Here is a 20793-nt window from a genome sequence, read left to right as displayed (position 1 = left end):
TGCGCCAACTTGTTAACACTTTGCGCCACATCATGCATAATATATGCATGATGTGTGCAAAGGGGGCGTTCCCTTGTTAGAGAGTGGGCACGCTCGTTCCTCACCTGACAGGTTGCTTTTTGAGAAGGGTGTCTCTGGGGCTGGTGTTGTAGCCAAGAGCGAACTCTTGACTCCGCGTGGGTCGCTTCGTTTGCCGCACTGCACGGGAATGGCTGGGAGGCATAGAGTTGGCAGTAGAGGAAGCGGTGTGGTGGGGAAGGGTCAGGCATAATTTATACAAGGTGGGCGTTCGCCCATTAGGGAGCCCGAAAAAATGGCGCAAGGCAATCTAAGAGATTTCCTTGCGCCATTTGTTTTACACTTTTAACGCCTACTCAGAGGAGGCGTTAAAAGGGGGAATACCATTATTTATAATGGGCCCCTATGTACTCTGCAGGATTAGTCCCAAAATGATGGCGCTAATCTTGCAGAGTACATCAATAGCGTAAAAAATATAACGCTAATGCCCCTACCCTGTGCCATGGTGCGCCGTATTATTATATATATAGCTCACACATGGTGGCGGTACAGGGGCGTTAAGGGGTGCAAGGAACGTGGCGCTGCACCGGCAGAGCCACTTTCCTTAAATCTGCCCCTTTGTGTTTGTCTCGGAGCAACAGGTGGTTTATAATTTTGACACAAGTGAGGTCAATTTCAATAGAGTCCAGCAATTACAGGAAGATGGGCATAGCTTTGTCAGGGGTGAGCTTAAGAAAGCACACCCTGGGGTGGCTGAAGCATTTTTGGGGTGTGACAGCTCCTTTGGGCTTCGCAGCTCAGGAGGACGAGCCATGCCAAAGGACGTCATGAAAAATAAGACAACAGCGGAGACGCCGGTAAAGGTCTGGGCACCTTTAAAATGCCGGTCATAAGAGAGGGTTGCATCCAGAGCGATCAACCCGATTACAAGGGAGTGGCCTGGTGAATCATTTGATTTATGGTACAATCACGGCTTCAAGATCCCAGCTATCAGCCAAGGTGCTGTCTCGTTGGCTTCGGGGCTCATTTTGCATGATGAATTGATGGATTACGATGACGACCAGGAGACTAAGGATGGGGAGAATTGTGTGGGTGGGGATGAGACTTCGGGGAAGGAGATGCAGCAAAGAAATTAGGTGAGCTGTTCTAACAGAGGAAAGAGTTTTGGTGTGTTTCAGGATTTGCCCCCTTTGATGGTGCAGCGTAATCGGAAAGTCAAGATGAATAATCAGGTACCTGCAAGTGGTTTCATTCAAAAAAGGTGAGACACAGGCTGCTGTGGCTATGGGGTGTGAAGAGTTAAGCATGAAGGTAGTGTGTTTGGTGTCTGTAACAGTGGGTAATACCCTTTTGCGTTAGCATAAGGAAGTTTGGGTAGATTGAGTGGGAAAGATGATGCAAATAATGAAGCAGTTAAAGATGCAGACAATGTCCATTTGGGGGGGCTGTGAACAAAAAAGTCGGAGTCAATGATGGTAAGTCAGAGGCAAGTGGTGAGGAGGCTTCTAAGGCAGAGCCAGGTAAGGAAAAAGGAAACTCAGGTGAGGGTAGTGTAAAAAGTAAAAAGTTGCCATATATGGGGTTGTTCTTGCCTTTGGGGGCGCATCTCACCCAAGCCATGAAGGAAAACATTTGTAAAGGTGAGTTTGTTGATGTTTTTAAATTATTACATAGAGAAGTGTGGACTAAGGAAGGGTCAAAGGAGGAGGAATGGGAATTAGCTAGGAGGCCGAAAGTTCCCACTACCCTTGAGAATTGGATGTCAGTATTCTTAATCATTGCTAGCGTTTATTGTGAGAGGCATCCGGAGCGTTGTATTTCTCTATTAAAATACATGGACGTTTTTAGGTGGGCTCAAATAGACTATGGTGGTTTTGGATGTTTTAGATATAATGAAGAACTTAGAGCCCAGATGGCATTATTTCCAGATAAAGAATGGTGAGATATTTATAATGAGCTTTGGATGCAAGGGTTGTGTACTTCCAAGAATGCCTCAGCGTTACACACAGCTAGTGGTCTTCTGGTTCCTTACAAGCCCTGTCAGGGGCATCCCAACCAATCTAGGGTGGGTAGTTTCACGAGAGCTCAGTTCCCACAGAATGGATCTTGTTGGTCCTTCAACAGAGGGTCATGCACACGACTCCAGTGCAAGTTCATGCACAATTGCTCCAATTGCAGGGGCAAACATCCATTGGTGCAATGTTTTGGAGGGATGCAATGGGGATGGAAGGCTAATGCAGGTAGAGGTGGTGATAGGGGAAGGGGTCGGATACAGCAGATGGTGGGAAAAGGGCCCTTCTCCTAATAAATTTGAAATTTTGTTTTATTGGTTGCAGTTTTATCCGAGGCGTGAGGAGGCCAAGTTACTGTACTACAGTTTTCTTGAGGGTTTCAAGCTATGTTATCAAGGTCATAGAAGACAGAGAAAAAATTTGAAATCTGCAGTTGAGAATCCGGAAGTGGTGAGAAAGAAATTGAGGACGGAATTGGAGGGTGGCAGAATGGTGGGTCCATGGGATACCTGGCCGATTCATAACTTAACAATTTCACCACTGGGTGTTGTGCCTAAAACACAACAAGGTGAGTTTAGATTGATTCATCATCTATCGTGGGCTGCAGGGGAGTCAGTTAATGATTTAATTGCACATGAAGACTCCATAGTGCATTGCACATCAGTGGAAGAGGCAATTAAGTTGGTAAGGGCTTGTGGAAGGAAGGCACAAATGGCAAAGTTAGACATTCAATCTGTCTTTTGACTATTGCCGGTACATCCTGAGGATTTTTCATTGTTGGGTCTTTAATCTGAGGATTCTATATTTGTGGATATAATGTTGCCAATGGGCTGTTCTGTTTCTTGTTCCCTGTTTGAAACTTGTAGTTGTTTTTTGCAGTGGTTTTTCCAACAGAAGACTGGGCTCGGGCATGTCACGAACTACCTAGGTGACTCTTTTCTGATGGGCTTGCAGTGGTCCAATGAATGTAAAAAAGGGTTAATTGAATTTCAGAAGTGTATGGAGGAGATGGAAGTACCTTTGGCTCCGGATAAGACTGAAGGCCCTGCTATATTGAACTCAGAGAAATCTGAGGTACGGTTTCCGGTGGATAAGTTCAAAAGTTGATTTCTCTGTTGGAGGAGGCTGTTTCCACGGATAAGCTGGAGTTACAGCAGGTGCAAGCCTTATTGGGTTCTTTGAAGTTTGCGTGCCGTGTGGTGAGAGTTGGTAGAGCTCTTTGTAGGTGCCTTGGTTTTTCAGTCAAAGGTGCTGTTTTACCTCATCCCAGAATTCGGCTTAAAGAGGTCATCAATGCTGACTTCAGAATGTTGGTTTCTTTCCAGCAAAGTAATAATGGTGTTAACATGTTGACGGTTGAGGATGAATGGTTATGGCAAGTTCAAATTTTTTCTGATGATTCGGGAGCCCATGGTTTGGTTTTCTGAGATGGTGATTGGACTGCTGAGTCATGGCCGGATTCTTGGAGAGAGGCACACCATAGCATTTCGTTTCTGGAGTTTTTTTCCATTTGATGGTTGCTTTAGTGTTGTGTGGTAACCTTTTAGCAAACAGGCGAGTGGTTTTTAATGTGGATAGCCAAACAGTTGTTAATTTAGTCAATTCACAGAAGGCTCGAGATGAAAAAGTTTTGAAGTTGTTGCGTTTATTTTTGCTTCATTGTCTGAAATTCAATATTTTGTTTAAGGGTCAGTATGTTCCAGGTGTGAATAATGATATCACTGATGGGCTATCTCGTTCACAGTGGCAGAGATTCGGTGTACTGGTGCCGGGAGCAGATTTGCTTAAAACGGCTTTGACGGTGGACCTTTGGGAGCTGGGAATCTAAGGATGTTACAATTGATTCGTCAGTCCATTGCTCCATCTACTTTGAGGTCATATGGCAAGGCCTAGGCAGAATTTATTGAGTCTGGTGCATTGAGGAGGTATGAGGGACCTTACATGTCACGGTATAGGAGGGAGGATTGGGTCTGCTTCATTATGACACATATTGACCTAGGATTGGCGGTGGTGGCTATAACAGGGAAGATGGCAGGTATTACATTTTTCGGTAAGTACTTTTGGGATTATGATACCATGGAAGGAGAAATGTGTAGGAGAATTGTTGCTGGCTGGGCGATGGAGGATGGATCCAGGTTGGATCAATGGCATCCTATTTCCATCCAAAAGCTGAGGGATATTTTGGGGGTTTTGAATTCTGCTTTTCCTGTTGGGAGGGCTGATAGTATAGATGATTCTTCTCCTGAAAAACAACTATATCATGATTGCAGGCACACCTGCACTATGTAGACCAGGGTGGCCGAGTGGTTAAGGTGTTGGACTTAAGATCCAATGGACATGTGTCTGCGTGGGTTCGAGCCCCACTCCTGGTAAATCATTTTTTCTCTCCCGTGACACTGTTCATTTCAATTTCACGCACTTTTCAGTTGCTCCTGATTAATATTAAAATAAGAGCTACATATAAAATCTTCATATCGATTAACGTGTATTTTTCTACCCCCAAAAAAGTAAACGCCTTGTATTGTACATTTCTCTTTGAAACTTAGTAACCTTTTGTTGCAGGTTGTATTACAGTATGCTTTTTCGTTTATTATAGGTGACTTATTTGTTTATGATACCTGACTTAATGCTTTCCATTTGGTGCATAATGAATTACAAAATCTCTCTACCAGGAGTGGGGCTTGAACCCACGTGGACACATGTCAGATCTTAAGTCCAACGCCTTAACCACTCGGCCATCCTAGTACCTGTGCAGGAAAGGGCAACAACATGGCACTTATTATAGATATCAAGAGTGCTCACTGTGTGACATTGAGCTTTCTATATATATATATATTTTCATATCTATATATTTTATCAGGTTACGCAAAACACATTTCAGGAATACAAGGTAATGACATGCCTCTCCTCTATAAAACGTGCATGTACTTAATAAAAAAAAAAATACAACCATACCTATCAAACATGTTTAAGATTATCAGCGTGTAGGACGAAAAAAGATGTGCTTTTTTCACACCGTTTTTGTCACATGTCCTATTAAATATGTCTGCAAATTGACGTTAATCTTAAGAAATATCACACTAACCCCTTTTCAAGACTCAAAACTACACTTCACACAATCTAAAACACTTTGGGACAGATTTACAAGGCCCTTGCGGCCCTTAGCGCTACATTTGCAGAATTTATTTTGCCGCAAATGTGAAGATCATAGGCCACTACCATAGCAAAATATTTACAAGGTGGCGCAAGCTAGGTTTGCGCCAACTTGTTAACACTTTGCGCCACATCATGCATAATATATGCATGATGTGTGCAAAGGGGGCGTTCCCTTGTTAGAGAGTGGGCACGCTCGTTCCTCACCTGACAGGTTGCTTTTTGAGAAGGGTGTCTCTGGGGCTGGTGTTGTAGCCAAGAGCGAACTCTTGACTCCGCGTGGGTCGCTTCGTTTGCCGCACTGCACGGGAATGGCTGGGAGGCATAGAGTTGGCATTAGAGGAAGCGGTGTGGTGGGGAAGGGTCAGGCATAATTTATACAAGGTGGGCGTTCGCCCATTAGGGAGCCCGAAAAAATGGCGCAAGGCAATCTAAGAGATTTCCTTGCGCCATTTGTTTTACACTTTTAACGCCTACTCAGAGGAGGCGTTAAAAGGGGGAATACCATTATTTATAATGGGCCCCTATGTACTCTGCAGGATTAGTCCCAAAATGATGGCGCTAATCTTGCAGAGTACATCAATAGCGTAAAAAATATAACGCTAATGCCCCTACCCTGTGCCATGGTGCGCCGTATTATTATATATATAGCTCACACATGGTGGCGGTACAGGGGCGTTAAGGGGTGCAAGGAACGTGGCGCTGCACCGGCAGAGCCACTTTCCTTAAATCTGCCCCTTTGTGTTTGTCTCGGAGCAACAGGTGGTTTATAATTTTGACACAAGTGAGGTCAATTTCAATAGAGTCCAGCAATTACAGGAAGATGGGCATAGCTTTGTCAGGGGTGAGCTTAAGAAAGCACACCCTGGGGCGGCTGAAGCATTTTTGGGGTGTGACAGCTCCTTTGGGCTTCGCAGCTCAGGAGGACGAGCCATGCCAAAGGACGTCATGAAAAATAAGACAACAGCGGAGACGCCGGTAAAGGTCTGGGCACCTTCAAAATGCCGGTCATAAGAGAGGGTTGCATCCAGAGCGATCAACCCGATTACAAGGGAGTGGCCTGGTGAATCATTTGATTTATGGTACAATCACGGCTTCAAGATCCCAGCTATCAGCCAAGGTGCTGTCTCGTTGGCTTCGGGGCTCATTTTGCATGATGAATTGATGGATTACGATGACGACCAGGAGACTAAGGAGGGGGAGAATTGTGAGGGTGGGGATGAGACTGCGGGGAAGGAGATGCAGCAAAGAAATTAGGTGAGCTGTTCTAACAGAGGAAAGAGTTTTGGTGTGTTTCAGGATTTGCCCCCTTTGATGGTGCAGCGTAATCGGAAAGTCAAGACGAATAATCAGGTACCTGCAAGTGGTTTCATTCAAAAAAGGTGAGACACAGGCTGCTGTGGCTATGGGGTGTGAAGAGTTAAGCATGAAGGTAGTGTGTTTGGTGTCTGTAACAGTGGGTAATACCCTTTTGCGTTAGCATAAGGAAGTTTGGGTAGATTGAGTGGGAAAGATGATGCAAATAATGAAGCAGTTAAAGATGCAGACAATGTCCATTTGGGGGGGCTGTGAACAAAAAAGTCGGAGTCAATGATGGTAAGTCAGAGGCAAGTGGTGAGGAGGCTTCTAAGGCAGAGCCAGGTAAGGAAAAAGGAAACTCAGGTGAGGGTAGTGTAAAAAGTAAAAAGTTGCCATATATGGGGTTGTTCTTGCCTTTGGGGGCGCATCTCACCCAAGCCATGAAGGAAAACATTTGTAAAGGTGAGTTTGTTGATGTTTTTAAATTATTACATAGAGAAGTGTGGGCTAAGGAAGGGTCAAAGGAGGAGGAATGGGAATTAGCTAGGAGGCCGAAAGTTCCCACTACCCTTGAGAATTGGATGTCAGTATTCCTAATCATTGCTAGCGTTTATTGTGAGAGGCATCCGGAGCGTTGTATTTCTCTATTAAAATACATGGACGTTTTTAGGTGGGCTCAAATAGACTATGGTGGTTTTGGATGTTTTAGATATAATGAAGAACTTAGAGCCCAGATGGCATTATTTCCAGATAAAGAATGGTGAGATATTTATAATGAGCTTTGGATGCAATGGTTGTGTACTTCCAAGAATGCCTCAGCGTTACACACAGCTAGTGGTCTTCTGGTTCCTTACAAGCCCTGTCAGGGGCATCCCAACCAATCTAGGGTGGGTAGTTTCATGAGAGCTCAGTTCCCACAGAATGGATCTTGTTGGTCCTTCAACAGAGGGTCATGCACACGACTCCAGTGCAAGTTCATGCACAATTGCTCCAATTGCAGGGGCAAACATCCATTGGTGCAATGTTTTGGAGGGATGCAATGAGGATGGAAGGCTAATGCAGGTAGAGGTGGTGATAGGGGAAGGGGTCGGATACAGCAGATGGTGGGAAAAGGGCCCTTCTCCTAATAAATTAGATATTTTGTTTTATTGGTTGCAGTTTTATCCGAGGCGTGAGGAGGCCAAGTTACTGTACTACAGTTTTCTTGAGGGTTTCAAGCTATGTTATCAAGGTCATAGAAGACAGAGAAAAAATTTGAAATCTGCAGTTGAGAATCCGGAAGTGGTGAGAAAGAAATTGAGGACGGAATTGGAGGCTGGCAGAATGGTGGGTCTATGGGATACCTGGCCGATTCATAACTTAACAATTTCACCACTTGGTGTTGTGCCTAAAACACAACAAGGTGAGTTTAGATTGATTCATCATCTATCGTGGGCTGCAGGGGAGTCAGTTAATGATTTAATTGCACATGAAGACTCCATAGTGCATTGCACATCAGTGGAAGAGGCAATTAAGTTGGTAAGGGCTTGTGGAAGGAAGGCACAAATGGCAAAGTTAGACATTCAATCTGTCTTTTGACTTTTGCCGGTACATCCTGAGGATTTTTCATTGTTGGGTCTTTAATCTGAGGATTCTATATTTGTGGATATAATGTTGCCAATGGGCTGTTCTGTTTCTTGTTCCCTGTTTGAAACTTGTAGTTGTTTTTTGCAGTGGTTTTTCCAACAGAAGACTGGGCTCGGGCATGTCACGAACTACCTAGGTGACTCTTTTCTGATGGGCTTGCAGTGATCCAATGAATGTAAAAAAGGGTTAATTGAATTTCAGAAGTGTATGGAGGAGATGGAAGTACCTTTGGCTCCGGATAAGACTGAAGGCCCTGCTATATTGAACTCAGAGAAATCTGAGGTACGGTTTCCGGTGGATAAGTGCAAAAGTTGATTTCTCTGTTGGAGGAGGCTGTTTCCACGGATAAGCTGGAGTTACAGCAGGTGCAAGCCTTATTGGGTTCTTTGAAGTTTGCGTGCCGTGTGGTGAGAGTTGGTAGAGCTCTTTGTAGGTGCCTTGGTTTTTCAGTCAAAGGTGCTGTTTTACCTCATCCCAGAATTCATCTTAAAGAGGTCATCAATGCTGACTTCAGAATGTTGGTTTCTTTCCAGCAAAGTAATAATGGTGTTAACATGTTGACGGTTGAGGATGAATGGTTATGGCAAGTTCAAATTTTTTCTGATGATTCAGGAGCCCATGGTTTGGTTTTCTGAGATGGTGATTGGACTGCTGAGTCATGGCCGGATTCTTGGAGAGAGGCACACCATAGCATTTCGTTTCTGGAGTTTTTTTCCATTTGATGGTTGCTTTAGTGTTGTGTGGTAACCTTTTAGCAAACAGGCGAGTGGCTTTTAATGTGGATAGCCAAACAGTTGTTAATTTAGTCAATTCACAGAAGGCTCGAGATGAAAAAGTTTTGAAGTTGTTGCGTTTATTTTTGCTTCATTGTCTGAAATTCAATATTTTGTTTAAGGGTCAGTATGTTCCAGGTGTGAATAATGATATCACTGATGGGCTATCTCGTTCACAGTGGCAGAGATTCGGTGTACTGGTGCCGGGAGCAGATTTGCTTAAAACGGCTTTGACGGTGGACCTTTGGGAGCTGGGAATCTAAGGATGTTACAATTGATTCGTCAGTCCATTGCTCCATCTACTTTGAGGTCATATGGCAAGGCCTAGGCAGAATTTATTGAGTCTGGTGCATTGAGGAGGTATGAGGGACCTTACATGTCACGGTATAGGAGGGAGGATGGAGTCCGCTTCATTATGACACATATTGACCTAGGATTGGCGGTGGTGGCTATAACAGGGAAGATGGCAGGTATTACATTTTTTGGTAAGTACTTTTGGGATTATGATACCATGGAAGGAGAAATGTGTAGGAGAATTGTTGCTGGCTGGGCGATGGAGGATGGATCCAGGTTGGATCAATGGCATCCTATTTCCATGCAAAAGCTGAGGGATATTTTGGGGGTTTTGAATTCTGCTTTTCATGTTGGGAGGGCTGATAGTATAGATGATTCTTCTCCTGAAAAACAACTATATCATGATTGCAGGCACACCTGCACTATGTAGACCAGGGTGGCCGAGTGGTTAAGGCGTTGGACTTAAGATCCAATGGACATGTGTCTGCGTGGGTTTGAGCCCCACTCCTGGTATATCATTTTTTCTCTCCCGTGACACTGTTCATTTCAATTTCACGCACTTTTCAGTTGCTCCTGATTAATATTAAAATAAGAGCTACATATAAAATCTTCATATCGATTAACGTGTATTTTTCTACCCCCAAAAGAGTAAATGCCTTGTATTGTACATTTCTCTTTGAAACTTAGTAACCTTTTGTTGCAGGTTGTATTACAGTATGCTTTTTCGTTTATTATAGGTGACTTATTTGTTTATGATACCTGACTTAATGCTTTCCATTTGGTGCATAATGAATTACAAAATCTCTCTACCAGGAGTGGGGCTTGAACCCACGTGGACACATGTCAGATGTTAAGTCCAACGCCTTAACCACTCGGCCATCCTAGTACCTGTACAGGAAAGGGCAACAACATGGCACTTATTATAGATATCAAGAGTGCTCACTGTGTGACATTGAGCTTTCTATATATATATATATTTTCATATCTATATATTTTATCAGGTTACGCAAAACACATTTCAGGAATACAAGGTAATGACATGCCTCTCCTCTATAAAACGTGCATGTACTTAATAAAAAAAAAAATACAACCATACCTATCAAACATGTTTAAGATTATCAGCGTGTAGGACGAAAAAAGATGTGCTTTTTTCACACCGTTTTTGTCACATGTCCTACTAAATATGTCTGCAAATTGACGTTAATCTTAAGAAATATCACACTAACCCCTTTTCAAGACTCAAAACTACACTTCACACAATCTAAAACACTTTGGGACAGATTTACAAGGCCCTTGCGGCCCTTAGCGCTACATTTGCAGAATTTATTTTGCCGCAAATGTGAAGATCATAGGCCACTACCATAGCAAAATATTTACAAGGTGGCGCAAGCTAGGTTTGCGCCAACTTGTTAACACTTTGCGCCACATCATGCATAATATATGCATGATGTGTGCAAAGGGGGCGTTCCCTTGTTAGAGAGTGGGCACGCTCGTTCCTCACCTGACAGGTTGCTTTTTGAGAAGGGTGTCTCTGGGGCTGGTGTTGTAGCCAAGAGCGAACTCTTGACTCCGCGTGGGTCGCTTCGTTTGCCGCACTGCACGGGAATGGCTGGGAGGCATAGAGTTGGCAGTAGAGGAAGCGGTGTGGTGGGGAAGGGTCAGGCATAATTTATACAAGGTGGGCGTTCGCCCATTAGGGAGCCCGAAAAAATGGCGCAAGGCAATCTAAGAGATTTCCTTGCGCCATTTGTTTTACACTTTTAACGCCTACTCAGAGGAGGCGTTAAAAGGGGGAATACCATTATTTATAATGGGCCCCTATGTACTCTGCAGGATTAGTCCCAAAATGATGGCGCTAATCTTGCAGAGTACATCAATAGCGTAAAAAATATAACGCTAATGCCCCTACCCTGTGCCATGGTGCGCCGTATTATTATATATATAGCTCACACATGGTGGCGGTACAGGGGCGTTAAGGGGTGCAAGGAACGTGGCGCTGCACCGGCAGAGCCACTTTCCTTAAATCTGCCCCTTTGTGTTTGTCTCGGAGCAACAGGTGGTTTATAATTTTGACACAAGTGAGGTCAATTTCAATAGAGTCCAGCAATTACAGGAAGATGGGCATAGCTTTGTCAGGGGTGAGCTTAAGAAAGCACACCCTGGGGCGGCTGAAGCATTTTTGGGGTGTGACAGCTCCTTTGGGCTTCGCAGCTCAGGAGGACGAGCCATGCCAAAGGACGTCATGAAAAATAAGACAACAGCGGAGACGCCGGTAAAGGTCTGGGCACCTTCAAAATGCCGGTCATAAGAGAGGGTTGCATCCAGAGCGATCAACCCGATTACAAGGGAGTGGCCTGGTGAATCATTTGATTTATGGTACAATCACGGCTTCAAGATCCCAGCTATCAGCCAAGGTGCTGTCTCGTTGGCTTCGGGGCTCATTTTGCATGATGAATTGATGGATTACGATGACGACCAGGAGACTAAGGAGGGGGAGAATTGTGAGGGTGGGGATGAGACTGCGGGGAAGGAGATGCAGCAAAGAAATTAGGTGAGCTGTTCTAACAGAGGAAAGAGTTTTGGTGTGTTTCAGGATTTGCCCCCTTTGATGGTGCAGCGTAATCGGAAAGTCAAGACGAATAATCAGGTACCTGCAAGTGGTTTCATTCAAAAAAGGTGAGACACAGGCTGCTGTGGCTATGGGGTGTGAAGAGTTAAGCATGAAGGTAGTGTGTTTGGTGTCTGTAACAGTGGGTAATACCCTTTTGCGTTAGCATAAGGAAGTTTGGGTAGATTGAGTGGGAAAGATGATGCAAATAATGAAGCAGTTAAAGATGCAGACAATGTCCATTTGGGGGGGCTGTGAACAAAAAAGTCGGAGTCAATGATGGTAAGTCAGAGGCAAGTGGTGAGGAGGCTTCTAAGGCAGAGCCAGGTAAGGAAAAAGGAAACTCAGGTGAGGGTAGTGTAAAAAGTAAAAAGTTGCCATATATGGGGTTGTTCTTGCCTTTGGGGGCGCATCTCACCCAAGCCATGAAGGAAAACATTTGCAAAGGTGAGTTTGTTGATGTTTTTAAATTATTACATAGAGAAGTGTGGGCTAAGGAAGGGTCAAAGGAGGAGGAATGGGAATTAGCTAGGAGGCCGAAAGTTCCCACTACCCTTGAGAATTGGATGTCAGTATTCCTAATCATTGCTAGCGTTTATTGTGAGAGGCATCCGGAGCGTTGTATTTCTCTATTAAAATACATGGACGTTTTTAGGTGGGCTCAAATAGACTATGGTGGTTTTGGATGTTTTAGATATAATGAAGAACTTAGAGCCCAGATGGCATTATTTCCAGATAAAGAATGGTGAGATATTTATAATGAGCTTTGGATGCAATGGTTGTGTACTTCCAAGAATGCCTCAGCGTTACACACAGCTAGTGGTCTTCTGGTTCCTTACAAGCCCTGTCAGGGGCATCCCAACCAATCTAGGGTGGGTAGTTTCACGAGAGCTCAGTTCCCACAGAATGGATCTTGTTGGTCCTTCAACAGAGGGTCATGCACACGACTCCAGTGCAAGTTCATGCACAATTGCTCCAATTGCAGGGGCAAACATCCATTGGTGCAATGTTTTGGAGGGATGCAATGAGGATGGAAGGCTAATGCAGGTAGAGGTGGTGATAGGGGAAGGGGTCGGATACAGCAGATGGTGGGAAAAGGGCCCTTCTCCTAATAAATTAGATATTTTGTTTTATTGGTTGCAGTTTTATCCGAGGCGTGAGGAGGCCAAGTTACTGTACTACAGTTTTCTTGAGGGTTTCAAGCTATGTTATCAAGGTCATAGAAGACAGAGAAAAAATTTGAAATCTGCAGTTGAGAATCCGGAAGTGGTGAGAAAGAAATTGAGGACGGAATTGGAGGCTGGCAGAATGGTGGGTCTATGGGATACCTGGCCGATTCATAACTTAACAATTTCACCACTTGGTGTTGTGCCTAAAACACAACAAGGTGAGTTTAGATTGATTCATCATCTATCGTGGGCTGCAGGGGAGTCAGTTAATGATTTAATTGCACATGAAGACTCCATAGTGCATTGCACATCAGTGGAAGAGGCAATTAAGTTGGTAAGGGCTTGTGGAAGGAAGGCACAAATGGCAAAGTTAGACATTCAATCTGTCTTTTGACTATTGCCGGTACATCCTGAGGATTTTTCATTGTTGGGTCTTTAATCTGAGGATTCTATATTTGTGGATATAATGTTGCCAATGGGCTGTTCTGTTTCTTGTTCCCTGTTTGAAACTTGTAGTTGTTTTTTGCAGTGGTTTTTCCAACAGAAGACTGGGCTCGGGCATGTCACGAACTACCTAGGTGACTCTTTTCTGATGGGCTTGCAGTGATCCAATGAATGTAAAAAAGGGTTAATTGAATTTCAGAAGTGTATGGAGGAGATGGAAGTACCTTTGGCTCCGGATAAGACTGAAGGCCCTGCTATATTGAACTCAGAGAAATCTGAGGTACGGTTTCCGGTGGATAAGTGCAAAAGTTGATTTCTCTGTTGGAGGAGGCTGTTTCCACGGATAAGCTGGAGTTACAGCAGGTGCAAGCCTTATTGGGTTCTTTGAAGTTTGCGTGCCGTGTGGTGAGAGTTGGTAGAGCTCTTTGTAGGTGCCTTGGTTTTTCAGTCAAAGGTGCTGTTTTACCTCATCCCAGAATTCATCTTAAAGAGGTCATCAATGCTGACTTCAGAATGTTGGTTTCTTTCCAGCAAAGTAATAATGGTGTTAACATGTTGACGGTTGAGGATGAATGGTTATGGCAAGTTCAAATTTTTTCTGATGATTCAGGAGCCCATGGTTTGGTTTTCTGAGATGGTGATTGGACTGCTGAGTCATGGCCGGATTCTTGGAGAGAGGCACACCATAGCATTTCGTTTCTGGAGTTTTTTTCCATTTGATGGTTGCTTTAGTGTTGTGTGGTAACCTTTTAGCAAACAGGCGAGTGGCTTTTAATGTGGATAGCCAAACAGTTGTTAATTTAGTCAATTCACAGAAGGCTCGAGATGAAAAAGTTTTGAAGTTGTTGCGTTTATTTTTGCTTCATTGTCTGAAATTCAATATTTTGTTTAAGGGTCAGTATGTTCCAGGTGTGAATAATGATATCACTGATGGGCTATCTCGTTCACAGTGGCAGAGATTCGGTGTACTGGTGCCGGGAGCAGATTTGCTTAAAACGGCTTTGACGGTGGACCTTTGGGAGCTGGGAATCTAAGGATGTTACAATTGATTCGTCAGTCCATTGCTCCATCTACTTTGAGGTCATATGGCAAGGCCTAGGCAGAATTTATTGAGTCTGGTGCATTGAGGAGGTATGAGGGACCTTACATGTCACGGTATAGGAGGGAGGATGGAGTCCGCTTCATTATGACACATATTGACCTAGGATTGGCGGTGGTGGCTATAACAGGGAAGATGGCAGGTATTACATTTTTTGGTAAGTACTTTTGGGATTATGATACCATGGAAGGAGAAATGTGTAGGAGAATTGTTGCTGGCTGGGCGATGGAGGATGGATCCAGGTTGGATCAATGGCATCCTATTTCCATGCAAAAGCTGAGGGATATTTTGGGGGTTTTGAATTCTGCTTTTCCTGTTGGGAGGGCTGATAGTATAGATGATTCTTCTCCTGAAAAACAACTATATCATGATTGCAGGCACACCTGCACTATGTAGACCAGGGTGGCCGAGTGGTTAAGGCGTTGGACTTAAGATACAATGGACATGTGTCTGCGTGGGTTTGAGCCCCACTCCTGGTATATCATTTTTTCTCTCCCGTGACACTGTTCATTTCAATTTCACGCACTTTTCAGTTGCTCCTGATTAATATTAAAATAAGAGCTACATATAAAATCTTCATATCGATTAACGTGTATTTTTCTACCCCCAAAAAAGTAAACGCCTTGTATTGTACATTTCTCTTTGAAACTTAGTAACCTTTTGTTGCAGGTTGTATTACAGTATGCTTTTTCGTTTATTATAGGTGACTTATTTGTTTATGATACCTGACTTAATGCTTTCCATTTGGTGCATAATGAATTACAAAATCTCTCTACCAGGAGTGGGGCTTGAACCCACATGGACACATGTCCATTGGATCTTAAGTCCAACGCGGCCATCCTGGTACCTGTGCAGGAAAGGGCAACAACATGGCACTTATTAAAGATATCAAGAGTGCTCACTGTGTGACATTGAGCTTTCTATATATATATATATATTTTCATATCTATATATTTTATCAGGTTACGCAAAACACATTTCAGGAATACAAGGTAATGTCATGCCTCTCCTCTATAAAACGTGCATGTACTTAATAAAAAAAAAAATACAACCATACCTATCAAACATGTTTAAGATTATCAGCGTGTAGGACGAAAAAAGGTGTGCTTTTTTCACACCGTTTTTGTCACATGTCCTATTAAATATGTCTGCAAATTGACGTTAATCTTAAGAAATATCACACTAACCCCTTTTCAAGACTCAAAACTACACTTCACACAATCTAAAACACTTTGGGACAGATTTACAAGGCCCTTGCGGCCCTTAGCGCTACATTTGCAGAATTTATTTTGTCGCAAATGTGAAGATCATAGGCCACTACCATAGCAAAATATTTACAAGGTGGCGCAAGCTAGGTTTGCGCCAACTTGTTAACACTTTGCGCCACATCATGCATAATATATGCATGATGTGTGCAAAGGGGGCGTTCCCTTGTTAGAGAGTGGGCACGCTCGTTCCTCACCTGACAGGTTGCTTTTTGAGGAGGGTGTCTCTGGGGCTGGTGTTGTAGCCAAGAGCGAACTCTTGACTCCGCGTGGGTCGCTTCGTTTGCCGCACTGCATGGGAATGGCTGGGAGGCATAGAGTTGGCAGTAGAGGAAGCGGTGTGGTGGGGAAGGGTCAGGCATAATTTATACAAGGTGGGCATTCGCCCATTAGGGAGCCCGAAAAAATGGCGCAAGGCAATCTAAGAGATTTCCTTGCGCCATTTGTTTTACACTTTCAACGCCTACTCAGAGGAGGCGTTAAAAGGGGGAATACCATTATTTATAATGGGCCCCTATGTACTCTGCAGGATTAGTCCCAAAATGATGGCGCTACTCTTGCAGAGTACATCAATAGCGTAAAAAATATAACGCTAATGCCCCTACCCTGTGCCATGGTGCGCCGTATTATTATATATATAGCTCACACATGGTGGCAGTACAGGGGCGTTAAGGGGTGCAAGGAACGTGGCGCTGCACCGGCAGAGCCACTTTCCTTAAATCTGCCCCTTTGTGTTTGTCTCGGAGCAACAGGTGGTTTATAATTTTGACACAAGTGAGGTCAATTTCAATAGAGTCCAGCAATTACAGGAAGATGGGCATAGCTTTGTCAGGGGTGAGCTTAAGAAAGCACACCCTGGGGCGGCTGAAGCTTTTTTGGGGTGTGACAGCTCCTTTGGGCTTCGCAGCTCAGGAGGACGAGCCATGCCAAAGGACGTCATGAAAAATAAGACAACAGCGGATACGCCGGTAAAGGTCTGGGCACCTTTAAAATGCCGGTCATAAGAGAGGGTTGCATCCAGAGCGATCAACCCGATTACAAGGGAGTGGCCTGGTGAATCATTTGATTTATGGTACAATCACGGCTTCAAGATCCCGGCTATCAGCCAAGGTGCTGTCTCGTTGGCTTCGGGGCTCATTTTGCATGATGAATTGATGGATTACGATGACGACCAGGAGACTAAGGAGGGGGAGAATTGTGAGGGTGGGGATGAGACTGCGGGGAAGGAGATGCAGCAAAGAAATTAGGTGACCTGTTCTAACAGAGGAAAGAGTTTTGGTGTGTTTCAGGATTTGCCCCCTTTGATGGTGCAGCGTAATCGGAAAGTCAAGACGAATAATCAGGTACCTGCAAGTGGTTTCATTCAAAAAAGGTGAGACACAGGCTGCTGTGGCTATGGGGTGTGAAGAGTTAAGCATGAAGGTAGTGTGTTTGGTGTCTGTAACAGTGGGTAATACCCTTTTGCATTAGCATAAGGAAGTTTGGGTAGATTGAGTGGGAAAGATGATGCAAATAATGAAGCAGTTAAAGATGCAGACAATGTCCATTTGGGGGGGCTGTGAACAAAAAAGTCGGAGTCAATGATGGTAAGTCAGAGGCAAGTGGTGAGGAGGCTTCTAAGGCAGAGCCAGGTAAGGAAAAAGGAAACTCAGGTGAGGGTAGTGTAAAAAGTAAAAAGTTGCCATATATGGGGTTGTTCTTGCCTTTGGGGGCGCATCTCACCCAAGCCATGAAGGAAAACATTTGTAAAGGTGAGTTTGTTGATGTTTTTAAATTATTACATAGAGAAGTGTGGGGTAAGGAAGGGTCAAAGGAGGAGGAATGGGAATTATCTAGGAGGCCGAAAGTTCCCACTACCCTTGAGAATTGGATGTCAGTATTCCTAATCATTGCTAGCGTTTATTGTGAGAGGCATCCGGAGCGTTGTATTTCTCTATTAAAATACATGGACGTTTTTAGGTGGGCTCAAATAGACTATGGTGGTTTTGGATGTTTTAGATATAATGAAGAACTTAGAGCCCAGATGGCATTATTTCCAGATAAAGAATGGTGAGATATTTATAATGAGCTTTGGATGCAATGGTTGTGTACTTCCAAGAATGCCTCAGCGTTACACACAGCTAGTGGTCTTCTGGTTCCTTACAAGCCCTGTCAGGGGCATCCCAACCAATCTAGGGTGGGTAGTTTCACGAGAGCTCAGTTCCCACAGAATGGATCTTGTTGGTCCTTCAACAGAGGGTCATGCACACGACTCCAGTGCAAGTTCATTCACAATTGCTCCAATTGCAGGGGCAAACATCCATTGGTGCAATGTTTTGGAGGGATGCAATGAGGATGGAAGGCTAATGCAGGTAGAGGTGGTGATAGGGGAAGGGGTCGGATGCAGCAGATGGTGGGAAAAGGGCCCTTCTCCTAATAAATTAGATATTTTGTTTTATTGGTTGCAGTTTTATCCGAGGCGTGAGGAGGCCAAGTTACTGTACTAGAGTTTTCTTGAGGGTTTCAAGCTATGTTATCAAGGTCTTAGAAGACAGAGAAAAAAATTGAAATCTGCAGTTGAGAATCCGGAAGTGGTGAGAAAGAAATTGAGGACGGAATTGGAGGCTGGCAGAATGGTGGGTCCATGGGATACCTGGCCGATTCATAACTTAACAATTTCACCACTGGGTGTTGTGCCTAAAACACAACAAGGTGAGTTTAGATTGATTCATCATCTATCATGGGCTGCAGGGGAGTCAGTTAATGATTTAATTGCACATGAAGACTCCATAGTGCATTGCACATCAGTGGAAGAGGCAATTAAGTTGGTAAGGGCTTGTGGAAGGAAGGCACAAATGGCAAAGTTAGACATTCAATCTGTCTTTTGACTATTGCCGGTACATCCTGAGGATTTTTCATTGTTGGGTCTTTAATCTGAGGATTCTATATTTGTGGATATAATGTTGCCAATGGGCTGTTCTGTTTCTTGTTCCCTGTTTGAAACTTGTAGTTGTTTTTTGCAGTGGTTTTTCCAACAGAAGACTGGGCTCGGGCATGTCACGAACTACCTAGGTGACTCTTTTCTGATGGGCTTGCAGTGATCCAATGAATGTAAAAAAGGGTTAATTGAATTTCAGAAGTGTATGGAGGAGATGGAAGTACCTTTGGCTCCGGATAAGACTGAAGGCCCTGCTATATTGAACTCAGAGAAATCTGAGGTACGGTTTCCGGTGGATAAGTGCAAAAGTTGATTTCTCTGTTGGAGGAGGCTGTTTCCACGGATAAGCTGGAGTAACAGCAGGTGCAAGCCTTATTGGGTTCTTTGAAGTTTGCGTGCCGTGTGGTGAGAGTTGGTAGAGCTCTTTGTAGGTGCCTTGGTTTTTCAGTCAAAGGTGCTGTTTTACCTCATCCCAGAATTCATCTTAAAGAGGTCATCAATGCTGACTTCAGAATGTTGGTTTCTTTCCAGCAAAGTAATAATGGTGTTAACATGTTGACGGTTGAGGATGAATGGTTATGGCAAGTTCAAATTTTTTCTGATGATTCAGGAGCCCATGGTTTGGTTTTCTGAGATGGTGATTGGACTGCTGAGTCATGGCCGGATTCTTGGAGAGAGGCACACCATAGCATTTCGTTTCTGGAGTTTTTTTCCATTTGATGGTTGCTTTAGTGTTGTGTGGTAACCTTTTAGCAAACAGGCGAGTGGCTTTTAATGTGGATAGCCAAACAGTTGTTAATTTAGTCAATTCACAGAAGGCTCGAGATGAAAAAGTTTTGAAGTTGTTGCGTTTATTTTTGCTTCATTGTCTGAAATTCAATATTTTGTTTAAGGGTCAGTATGTTCCAGGTGTGAATAATGATATCACTGATGGGCTATCTCGTTCACAGTGGCAGAGATTCGGTGTACTGGTGCCGGGAGCAGATTTGCTTAAAACGGCTTTGACGGTGGACCTTTGGGAGCTGGGAATCTAAGGATGTTACAATTGATTCGTCAGTCCATTGCTCCATCTACTTTGAGGTCATATGGCAAGGCCTAGGCAGAATTTATTGAGTCTGGTGCATTGAGGAGGTATGAGGGACCTTACATGTCACGGTATAGGAGGGAGGATGGAGTCCGCTTCATTATGACACATATTGACCTAGGATTGGCGGTGGTGGCTATAACAGGGAAGATGGCAGGTATTACATTTTTTGGTAAGTACTTTTGGGATTATGATACCATGGAAGGATAAATGTGTAGGAGAATTGTTGCTGGCTGGGCGATGGAGGATGGATCCAGGTTGGATCAATGGCATCCTATTTCCATGCAAAAGCTGAGGGATATTTTGGGGGTTTTGAATTCTGCTTTTCCTGTTGGGAGGGCTGATAGTATAGATGATTCTTCTCCTGAAAAACAACTATATCATGATTGCAGGCACACCTGCACTATGTAGACCAGGGTGGCCGAGTGGTTAAGGCGTTGGACTTAAGATCCAATGGACATGTGTCTGCGTGGGTTTGAGCCCCACTCCTGGTATATCATTTTTTCTCTCCCGTGACACTGTTCATTTCAATTTCACGCACTTTTCAGTTGCTCCTGATTAATATTAAAATAAGAGCTACATATAAAATCTTCATATCGATTAACGTGTATTTTTCTACCCCCAAAAAAGTAAACGCCTTGTATTGTACATTTCTCTTTGAAACTTAGTAACCTTTTGTTGCAGGTTGTATTACAGTATGCTTTTTCGTTTATTATAGGTGACTTATTTGTTTATGATACCTGACTTAATGCTTTCCATTTGGTGCATAATGAATTACAAAATCTCTCTACCAGGAGTGGGGCTTGAACCCACATGGACACATGTCCATTGGATCTTAAGTCCAACGCGGCCATCCTGGTACCTGTGCAGGAAAGGGCAACAACATGGCACTTATTAAAGATATCAAGAGTGCTCACTGTGTGACATTGAGCTTTCTATATATATATATATATTTTCATATCTATATATTTTATCAGGTTACGCAAAACACATTTCAGGAATACAAGGTAATGTCATGCCTCTCCTCTATAA

General features: G+C 43.8%; 5 non-coding genes across 5 annotated transcripts; 4 read left to right on the top strand and 1 right to left on the bottom strand.

Annotated features, from left to right (window-relative positions):
• Positions 1-4319: 4319 nt before the first annotated feature.
• TRNAL-UAA (transfer RNA leucine (anticodon UAA)) lies at positions 4320-4402 on the top strand. Its single transcript has one exon. It is a non-coding gene; the product is annotated as a tRNA-Leu (tRNA).
• A 294-nt stretch (positions 4403-4696) lies between these two features.
• TRNAL-UAA (transfer RNA leucine (anticodon UAA)) lies at positions 4697-4775 on the bottom strand. Its single transcript has one exon. It is a non-coding gene; the product is annotated as a tRNA-Leu (tRNA).
• A 4830-nt stretch (positions 4776-9605) lies between these two features.
• On the top strand, positions 9606-9688 carry TRNAL-UAA (transfer RNA leucine (anticodon UAA)). The gene has a single exon. It is a non-coding gene; the product is annotated as a tRNA-Leu (tRNA).
• Positions 9689-14891: 5203 nt separating this feature from the next.
• TRNAL-UAA (transfer RNA leucine (anticodon UAA)) lies at positions 14892-14974 on the top strand. The gene has a single exon. It is a non-coding gene; the product is annotated as a tRNA-Leu (tRNA).
• Positions 14975-20172: 5198 nt separating this feature from the next.
• On the top strand, positions 20173-20255 carry TRNAL-UAA (transfer RNA leucine (anticodon UAA)). The gene has a single exon. It is a non-coding gene; the product is annotated as a tRNA-Leu (tRNA).
• The last annotated feature ends 538 nt before the right edge of the window (positions 20256-20793 follow it).

Source organism: Pleurodeles waltl, chromosome 5 (genome assembly GCF_031143425.1).
Source record: "Pleurodeles waltl isolate 20211129_DDA chromosome 5, aPleWal1.hap1.20221129, whole genome shotgun sequence".
Lineage (NCBI taxonomy): Eukaryota > Metazoa > Chordata > Amphibia > Caudata > Salamandridae > Pleurodeles > Pleurodeles waltl.
Note: the sequence above shows the minus strand (reverse complement) of the source record. Positions and strands in the feature narration are given on the sequence as shown.